Raw genomic sequence first — 9,394 nt, forward strand, 5'->3', positions numbered from 1 at the left:
TAGCAGGACCCGGGTTCCATTCTCTGCACCACATAAAAATAAAGGCATTGTGTTGTGAACATTAAAAAAAAAAAAAAAAAAGACTGATAGCTGGGTGTGGTGGCACACACCTGTCATCCCAGCAATTGAGAGGCTGAAGTAGGAGGATTAGTTAAGAGGCCAGCCTCAGCAACTTAGTTTCAAATAACAAAGGCTGGGGATGTGGCTTAGTAGTTAAGCCCCTTGAGTTCCATCCCCAGTACAAAAAAAAAAAAAAAAAAAAAGGTTGATGGGGGTAGAACAATTCAGTGAGAAAGAGAGGAAGCTGGAGGGGAAAAGTTTCCTTTTGGGAGAGGTGAGAGGTTGCTGCTGACCAGGTGTTTGTCTGAGGGGGTCCAGAAGAGGGTTGTAATTTCCAACTCAAGTTTGGAGGAAAAGTCTTGGTGGTATAGAGGCATATCTGCCTTCCGTGTGGCAGAGGAGAAATTCCTTGATCACCATCTCCCTGAAGATTTTCTTGCTCATAACAGTTCTCCATCAGATGTTGAATCCTCTGGCTTGATAGAGGTTTCTTATATTATACTTTCTGGGTGATATCCTAAGCTTCCAACCCCTCTATTTGAACTTGTCTCTTAAAAAATTTCATCCCCCCCCCCCAGTGCTGGGAACTGAGCCCAGGGCCTCCCACATGGTCTGTAAATGCTGTGCAAATGAGCTACATCTCCTGTGTGTGGTGGCACTGGGTATTGAACCCAAGGCCTCACTCATGTTAGGCAAGTGCTCTACCTGGGACCTATGTCCCCACCCTTTCTAAGATTTTAAATCTTTTTCAGGGTCTTGCTGACTTTCCCAGCCTGGCCTCTAATTTCCAATGCTCCTGCCTTTGCCCCTGCCCTCAAGTCACTGGGCTATAGACGTGTGCCCTCATGCCTGTCTCCATTAAGCTTTCAGTATATTTTTTTGTTTTCATTTTTATCACGTGTTGGTATTGGGTGGGGTCAGCATTATACTACTGAACTACACTTCCAGTCCCATTTTCTTTCCTTTTTTTTTGTAATGGGGATTGAACCCAGAAGGTGCTTAACCAAGGAGTTTCATCCCCAGCTCTTTTTATTTTTTGAGATGGGGTCTTGCTAAATTGCTTAGGGCCTTGCTAAGTTGCTGAGGCTGGCCTTGATATTTGAACTTCCTGCCTTAGCCTCCCAGATCACTGGGATATTAGGCATGTGCCACCATGCTGGGGCCTGTTTTCATTTTTTAAAAAAATATTTTTAGTTGTAGATGGACTCAAAAACTATTTTTTTTTTTGAGTGTGTGTGTCTCACACAAGCTAGGCAAATGCTCTACCACAGTCACAATCCCAGCCCTTGTTTTTATTTTATTTTTTTAAAGAGAGAGAGTGAGAGAGGAGAGAGAGAGAGAATTTTTAATATTTATTTTTTTTTTTAGTTCTCGGCAGACACAACATCTTTGTTGGTATGTGGTGCTGAGGATCGAACCCGGGCCGCACGCATGCCAGGCGAGCGAGCTACCGCTTGAGCCACATCCCCAGCCCCCTTGTTTTTATTTTTAATGTTTAATTGTTGAACATTAAAAATTGTTGAACATAAAAAATTGTCGAATTCCCATCTATTGTCTATGGGACTTAGAAACTGGCAAATTTGGGCTGAGGATCCAGCTGATTGGTAGACTGGCATGGAGGTGTCCCTGTGTTCCAATCCTAGCACCACCACAAAGCAACCACAGGAACAACATACAGGGAGAACATTTTTGTGGGGCTATAAATGGAATTTGTCTTTGGGTTTCCCTTTAAAAGGTATCTTATTTATAGAGCTGGGAATTTTTTTTGGGGGGGGGGATAGCAGGGATTGAACTCTGGAGCACTCAATGACTGAGCCATATCCCCAGCCCTATTTTGTTTAATAAGGACAGGGTCTCACTGAGTTGCTTAGCACCTGGCTTTTGTTGAGGCTGGCTTTGAACTCCTGCCTCAGCCTCCCAATCCACTGGGATTACAGGCAGGTACCACCCTGCCCAGCTCAGAGCTAGGAATCTTCTAGGAGACTTAGGCCTGGCAGCAGGGGCAGAGCCAATCCTGGGGAGTAGAGTTCTCAGTCTGCCATCCTCCCTAGGCCCAATCCCAAGGAAAAGGCAGCAGGGTTGGAGGTTGTCTGCAGAAAAGTCTGGGGAAGGGCACTGGGAGAGGAGGGGGAGGGGCCCTCGTCCCTTCCATCCCCCTAGCAGCCCCACCTTCTCAGGTAAGCTTCAGCAGATCAGCAGTTGCTTCCTGGTGTGGGTGAGCTGGACCACAGCTGGGGCTGCAGTCTAGGCTTTCACTAGGGACCCACCCACCCCCAGACCTGTTGCTAGCAGCCCTGGCTCTCTGAATCTGGGCTGTGTGACACTGGAAGCTGGAACAGTGGGCGTTACCTCGTGAGCATCATGAAGTTGTAGCACTCCACAGGAGACCCTGAAGGTGAGCAGAAAGAAACCAGCTCCTGAAGGTCTTGGGGTGTTCTGCGTAGACCTGTGAGTAGAATGGAGTTTAGAGTAACTGGGCGGTATTAAATATGTTGGTCTCTATGATCTGAGACTATGTAGCTATCAGAGTGAAATACTGTTGCACTGAAATACTGTTGCAAATTTTTTTTTTTTCTTCTGGCACAAGGGATTGAACCCAGGGGTGCCTAGCCACTGAACCACATTCCAGCACTTTATTTATTTTCTAATTTGAGCAGGGTCTCACTTTGCAGCCTGGCCTCAACCTTGTAGTCCTCCTGCCTCAACCTCCCTCTGCCCTGGCATTACAGGCAAGGGCCACGGCGCCCCTCACAAAACAGACCTCTTCCTCCCGCTGGTTGGAATCTGCTAAACTGGCAGGACACAGAGTGTGTGGGCTACTGTGCTCCTGAGAAGGTCAGTGCCAGTGATATAGGCCTGATTGACAGCTAGGTTGAGGTGGGCAGATTCAGCCCCTCCCCAGGGAATTTGGTCAGTTTTTATAAAGTTTATGTGAGATGCCACGGACTCCTTGGTCAGCTGATTGCGTAAACCATTCACTCATCGGTCGACCTTTATTTTTGCTATTTTTTTTTCTTTGAATATAACTTGTCTAGTTTTTGTATTGTGAAAAAAATTTGTCTTCAGTATTTAATGTACAGGACCTTTCTGGTGGTGGGGGGAAATATAAAAAAGCCCACCAACAACTACAAGCTTTACATTTATCTGTTTGTAAAGCTGAGATTTCCTCAGCCAAGGGCAGGAGTGAACACCCCTAATCCCAGCTGAGGCAGGAGGATGGCAAGTTCAAGGCCAGCCTGAGTGACTTAGAGAGGTCCTCAGCAATTTACCAAGACCCTGTCTCACACCCTGCGGATGTGGCTCAGTGGTAATGGGCTCTTGGTTCTGTCCCCAGCTACAACAAAAAACCACAAAGGAAGGGGTGTCCAAGGCGCCTTTAAGGAAAAAACAACCTGCAATAAGGTTGACAGGCTTCCCTGGAAGGTGGGAGCACTCACTCTCCTGTCACTCTCCTGCGAGTGACTAAAAGTGGTAGCGAGGAGGACCAGATCCGGTGACCCAGCATTGGCCAGCATGCCTGAGGCCCTGGGCAATGCAGAAGGCAGTAGCTCGGCGCCAAGTGTGGTGGCACATTCCATGGTACCATCTGCATGGGAGACTGAGGCAGGAAGGCCACTTTAGTCCAGAGCAGCGAGAGCCGCATAACGACACCTCAGGAAAAGATTCAAGGACCAACACAACAGGAGTGAGTCCATACTCATGGAGTGAACACTGGCCTTCTATGGGTCTGATTTTCTTTCAGGAAGAGTAGTAGATTCCTACCTCATGCCAGGTACAAATAATTAGGTTGATTATTCAAAGGAAGAAATATTTCTTGGATGTGAGTTATCTGGCTTAGGGCAGTGGGTTCCCCCACAAGTCACCCTCCTGAGCCATGATTTTTTATGGGAAGAAAAATTGCACAGAAAGGGCTGGGTTGTAGCTCAGTAGCAGAGAGCCTTTACCTAGCCCAGGTGAGAACCACATAAAAACAAGAGGAGCCAGGCACATCAGTAATCCCAGCTAAGTAGGAGGTTGAGACAGAAGTTCACAGACAGCCTAAGCAACCTCCTCCAAAATAACTAACTAAATAAAATAAAGGTTAAATCCTTTAAAAAAAATTTGCCCAGAGCAACATGGCCCATTAACAAATGGGTGGTATTATGCAGGTTTCTTTTTCTAAAAACAGCCCCTCCCAGTTGTAGGTTGACAGTGGATCTGTGGCATTCAGTTCACCCTCTCCTTTTCCTGAGGTGTGTATGGTTCTAGGGATTAAACCCAGCATGATCTGCATTCTTAGCTTTTGTATTTATTTTATTATTATTATTTTCTTTTGGAGATAGGGTCTTTCTAAGTTGCTGAAGCTGACCTCAAATTTGAGATCCTCCTTTCTCAGCCACCTGAGTCACTAGGATTTCAGGTGTTCACCACCATTCCTGCCTCTCCTATTTTTTTCTGTGTGGATTGAACCCAGGGGTGCTTCTACTACTAATCTACATCCCCAGCCCCTTTTCTTTTGAGACAGGATCTTGTTATAGTGGCTGAACTTGACCTCTGACTTGTAATTGACCTTGCCTTGCTTTAGTCTCCTGCCTTTGGGGAAATACAGGTATGCACCACTGTGCCCAGTGTCACTTCCCTATTGATGACCATTTGTGGACTTCCGCTGGGACAAGCAGGACTTTGTGGATCTTGGTGAGAGCTTTGAGCAGGGTGGATTCCCAGCGGTGTAGAATCCTGTGTGATGGGACAGGGATGCTTGCCGTGGACAACGTCAAGATTGCCCTCACACAGGCTGAATGGTCATCTTCACTGCACGGGTGTTTGGTGACTTGAGATTTAAGGCATTTTCATCTGTAGCAATGGGTGCATCACATTGTAAGGTCAGCGGCCTCGAGTTGGCCTTCCAGAATATTGGCCTCTTTGCTGTGCTTAGACCAGGGGGAAGCAAGGCAGAGGGCCATAGGCTCTGGTTTGGCAAAGGGCAGATGGTGGGAGAAGTGGACTCTAGTCTAGGTAGTCTTAGCTTTTCAGTCTGTGTTCTTGGGATTATTTTTTTTTCCTGTGAATTTCATGAAAGGTAATATTATATAGCTTAGGTCAATGACAACATTTGGTTATATTTTGGTGTCATCTCTATTCTGCACGAGGTTGCTAGGAGCATCCTCATAGCCAAATTTTGTAAGATTTCCCATATTGGCAAATTCTTTGGGAATTCCAATTAGCATGCTGAGGCCTGCCTTTTGCTATAGGATGACAGGGTGCTTGTGATCATGCCCTAGGGGCGCTGAGCAATCCCCAGACACCTCCTGAGGCTGCCAGGGTGAAGCCGTGCTGCTTTGGCAAATTTTAGGGGGCACGAGCTAAGGGCCTCCTGGGTAATGTACTCCACCCTCCACTGCAGCAAAGAGCTTATCCCTCTGAGACAGAGCTGGAGGAATGGCAAGAGGGGAAGAATCTCCAGGGTGTAGGATGTTTAACCCCTGTCCTGAGTGTCAGTCCCCTATTTCACTTGGGAATCAGCTCTCCCTTGCCCAGGCCCTGCAGGCAAAGGGATGTTGGAAGTAGGGGCTGTGGGGATCCTGCTTTGCCTTGGGGGAGAGGGGCTGGAGGTGAGGCAGAGATCACAAAGGCTCCCCTTCCACCCACTTTCCCCTTCAGGCCCAAGGACACCCTCTATCCTGCACTGTGAGGCTTAATTAATGCAATTAACCTTTACAAGGTGCTCTGAGCTAGCTCTGCTGTGCTGCCAGCCCATGGGAAATGAATGACATCAGCTTTATTGCAGGGTTGGAGGGGGCGTCCCTGGGTCTCCCCTGTTGAGCCTAATTGGGAGCCACTTACTCCCCCTGTCTGCCACATTGCATTTGAGCATGTCTGACCTGGTCCAATGCCACTGCCCACCACTGAATCACATGCTGGACCCCAGCCTCTGGGAAAGGGTCAAAGTTCACATCTCCTCTCTAGGTCAGGCAGCCCCCTCCTGTGAAAGTAAACACTCAGCTGTGGACCCCGCCTCTGGCGCTCATCACTTTCATAATTCCTGTCTGCCTTGTGCCAGGGTGCAGTTAGGCAAGTGCCCTGGGCTGCCTGGGCATGAGACTTGGCACTGCCACTTTGCTGGGTGACTTAACTCCTCTGAGCCTGTTGAAAGCAGTTTGAAAATGGAACCTGCCTTGCAGGAGGAGGTGGGGGTAAAAAGATGTTTGTAGCAAGATTTTCTGCCTACAGAGACCTTTTGGGATCACTTAATCATTATTCATGTGAAGAATGGCTGAAGCGCACAGCAATGTCCTAAAGCCAGCAAGTCTACCACTCTGGAAAAATCCCTTAGGGAGATGATACCACCTCCTTCCAGAAAGTATAATCCTCAGCTTATCCTCCAGGATGTGTTCATAATCAGGTAAAGTAGGTGGCTTGTGATGTCGGCTGGTCACATTATCTGGGAAATGCCAACCTTGAGTTGTTGGAGGCCAAGGTGAGGAACAAGGGAAGAGAGGGAGAGATTTATATCTAGCATTAGATAAAAATGCTGTTTCTTTTCTGGGATTAGACCAGGAGCACATAAAACCACTGAGCCACTCCCAGCTATTCCCCCCCCCCCCTTTTGAGACAGGGTCTCACTAAGTTGCTTAGGGCCTCTCTATGTTGCTAAGGCTGGCCTCAAATCTGTAATCCTCTTGCTTCAGCCTCCCAAATTTGTGATTATAGGCATGCACCTCCACACCTGGCACAAATGCTATTTTTTTTTTGGGGGGGGGTGGGTAACTGGGGATTGAACTCAGTGGTGCAACATCCCCAGCCCTTTTTGTTACTTATTTTGAGACAAGATCTCACTAAGTTGCTGAGAGTCTCTCTAAATTGCTGAGGCTGGTCTTGACCATGTGATCCTCAACCTCCCCAAGTTGCTGAGATCACAGGCAGGCGCCATGGTGCCCAGCTCACAAATGCTATTTCTGCTGCTCATTTCTTGTGTCCCTGTTTCTAAGAGCATTGGATCAAATTTGTATGTTCTTATTTAACATCCCTGGATGTCTGATTTCTCTCTTTTGGGGGTTAGAGGTTAACCTAGAATTCCATGTTTGTTAAGGTTAACCTACTGAGCTGCACCCCAGCCATGTTGTGTGCCTCAGTTTCCCCATGCCAAGTAGGGATAATAACTCCATATAATTACTCAGGAGGTAAAAGAACTAATGGATAAAGTTAGTAAAGCACAGGATAGTCCCACACATAGTGCTGAAAAACAAACACCAGGTGAGCAGGTTGGTATGTCTCTGTCTCTAAGGGAGGAGCAGTATTTTTGGTTTTAAAGTCTGAGAAATGAGGAGACTGGAGAACCCTGCTTCCAGGCTGCAGGGACAGGGACAGCAGCAACATACCTGGAGAATGCAAATGGGGGAGAGGAACTCTCCTAGGCCTAGTCCAGCTAGGCCTAAGAAGAGGGACACTTTTTGTTCTTATAGAGTCAGTTAGGGGCTGTCTGAGGGACTGCCTGAGTGTTTTTTTTTTCTTTTTCTTTTTTTTTTTTTTGTGTGTACATGCTGTGCACACCAGGATTGAACACCCAGGGACTCTGCCACAATACTATCCACAGTCCCTTTTAATTTTTATATTTTGAGACTGGGCCTCAAAGTTGTTTTTTGTTATCTTCCTTTAGCTTCCAGGGTCCCTGGGGTTACAGGCCTGCGCCTCTGAGCCTGAGAGAGGGGGGACACATTTTAATGATGGGAGTGTGCTACCCATATTTCATGTGGACTGGCAGGCAAATGGGCACTGGTCATGCCCTGGGGGGAGGCCTAAGGTCGTTAATTAGCAGCTCTGGGCTTCAGGGTCCACCTAGGCCTAAGAAGAGGGACACTTTTTGTAGAGTCAGGGGCTGTCTGAGGAACTGCCTGAGAAACCCATCCTGACCCTGGGCCCTGGAAGCAGAAGTCATGTCCTTCAGTTGAAGCCTCTGACACTCTCCAGCTCCTGAAGGCAACCTGTGTGCTCTCCTCCTCCCCAGAGAGCTCCTTCAAGTGGCAGATGGGTCCACCCACCAGCCATGCCAGACCACTCGAGTTTACTTACTTAGTTCACTGATTTGGCCTGAGGTGAAATGTTAAAATTAATTATAATTCCCAACTACATTCCAGCAGCTTTTCTGAGATTCTGGTTAATTGGTCTCCCTAGACCTGGCCATAGGTCAGCCAGCCTGTTGTCTTCCAGGTCAGGGTGGGGGAGAAGGGCTGAGTAGCAGCTGGTGGGTCTGGGTCAGGCCTGTCTTGGGGTGGTAGGGGAGGAGGTTACCTGTGTGGGGGAAAGCCAGAGCCCAGAAACTGATCCATATATATAGACTCTGGGCCACACAGGGCAGAGTGAGCCCAAGTGCAGTGTATCAGTATCTCTAATCAGAACTCTGCTTGTCTAATGTACTTATTACCCAGGGACCTTGGTAAAGTCTACTTAAAATCCTGATGAGCAGGTGTAGGACTCTCTTAAAATTCCATGGTTGTAAACAGTAACCAGGTAATGCCAGTGCAGCTGTTTCAAGGGTGTGGATCCTGGGGGCACCTGGGGAATCCCAGAGGTCTAGTGGCCCAGAGCCCAAGCTTGGGGAATGGGCAGGTCTAAAGAATGGAATTTATGCAAATCCACCTGGGGGCGCCACGGACCTCTTCTTACTGACTCTCATAGCGCCCCCTGGTGGAAGTGGGGTCAATACAGCCCGCAGCCAGGCAGCCCCAGGTGTTATTTCTAGAAGGTACTCTGGGCGGGGAGCTTGCTTGGGTTATCAGGTAGGGCCAGGTGAGACCTTATCTGGATGCTTTTCCAAGGCAGGCCTCTAGGGAAGGAGCTGTATAGCTCAAACAGCCTCTAGAGCTGTTGAAATGGGAACCAGGGAATTAGAGCCTTGCTCTGTACTGAGGCATTAATTTTTAACATTATTATTAATTTATGTTTGTAGTATTGGGAATTGAACCCAGGGACACTCTACCACTGAAATATATCCCCAGCCATTTTATATTTTATTTTGAGACAGAATCTTACCAGATTGCCCAGATTGGCCTCAAACTTGAGATCCTCCTGCGGCAGGCTCCTGAAGCGGGGATTACAGGCACGCGCCATTTGCCCAGTGCCTACACCCGGCTCCTAGGCTCTATTTTTGCGAACTGAAGGTGGGTGAAAAAGAACAAAAGCCAGTGAGTTTGGGCATTGGGGATGTTACCCAAGGATGCTTAACCACTGAAGTACACCCCAAGCTCCCGGCTTTTTTTTTTTTTTTTTTTTTTGTATTTTTTTGGAGACAGGGTCTTGCTGAGTTTCTCAGGGTAGCCAAAGTGCTGAGGCTGGGGTTTGGACTCATGATTCTCCT

The sequence above is a fragment of the Urocitellus parryii genome, chromosome 6 (genome assembly GCF_045843805.1).
Source record: "Urocitellus parryii isolate mUroPar1 chromosome 6, mUroPar1.hap1, whole genome shotgun sequence".
NCBI lineage: Eukaryota > Metazoa > Chordata > Mammalia > Rodentia > Sciuridae > Urocitellus > Urocitellus parryii.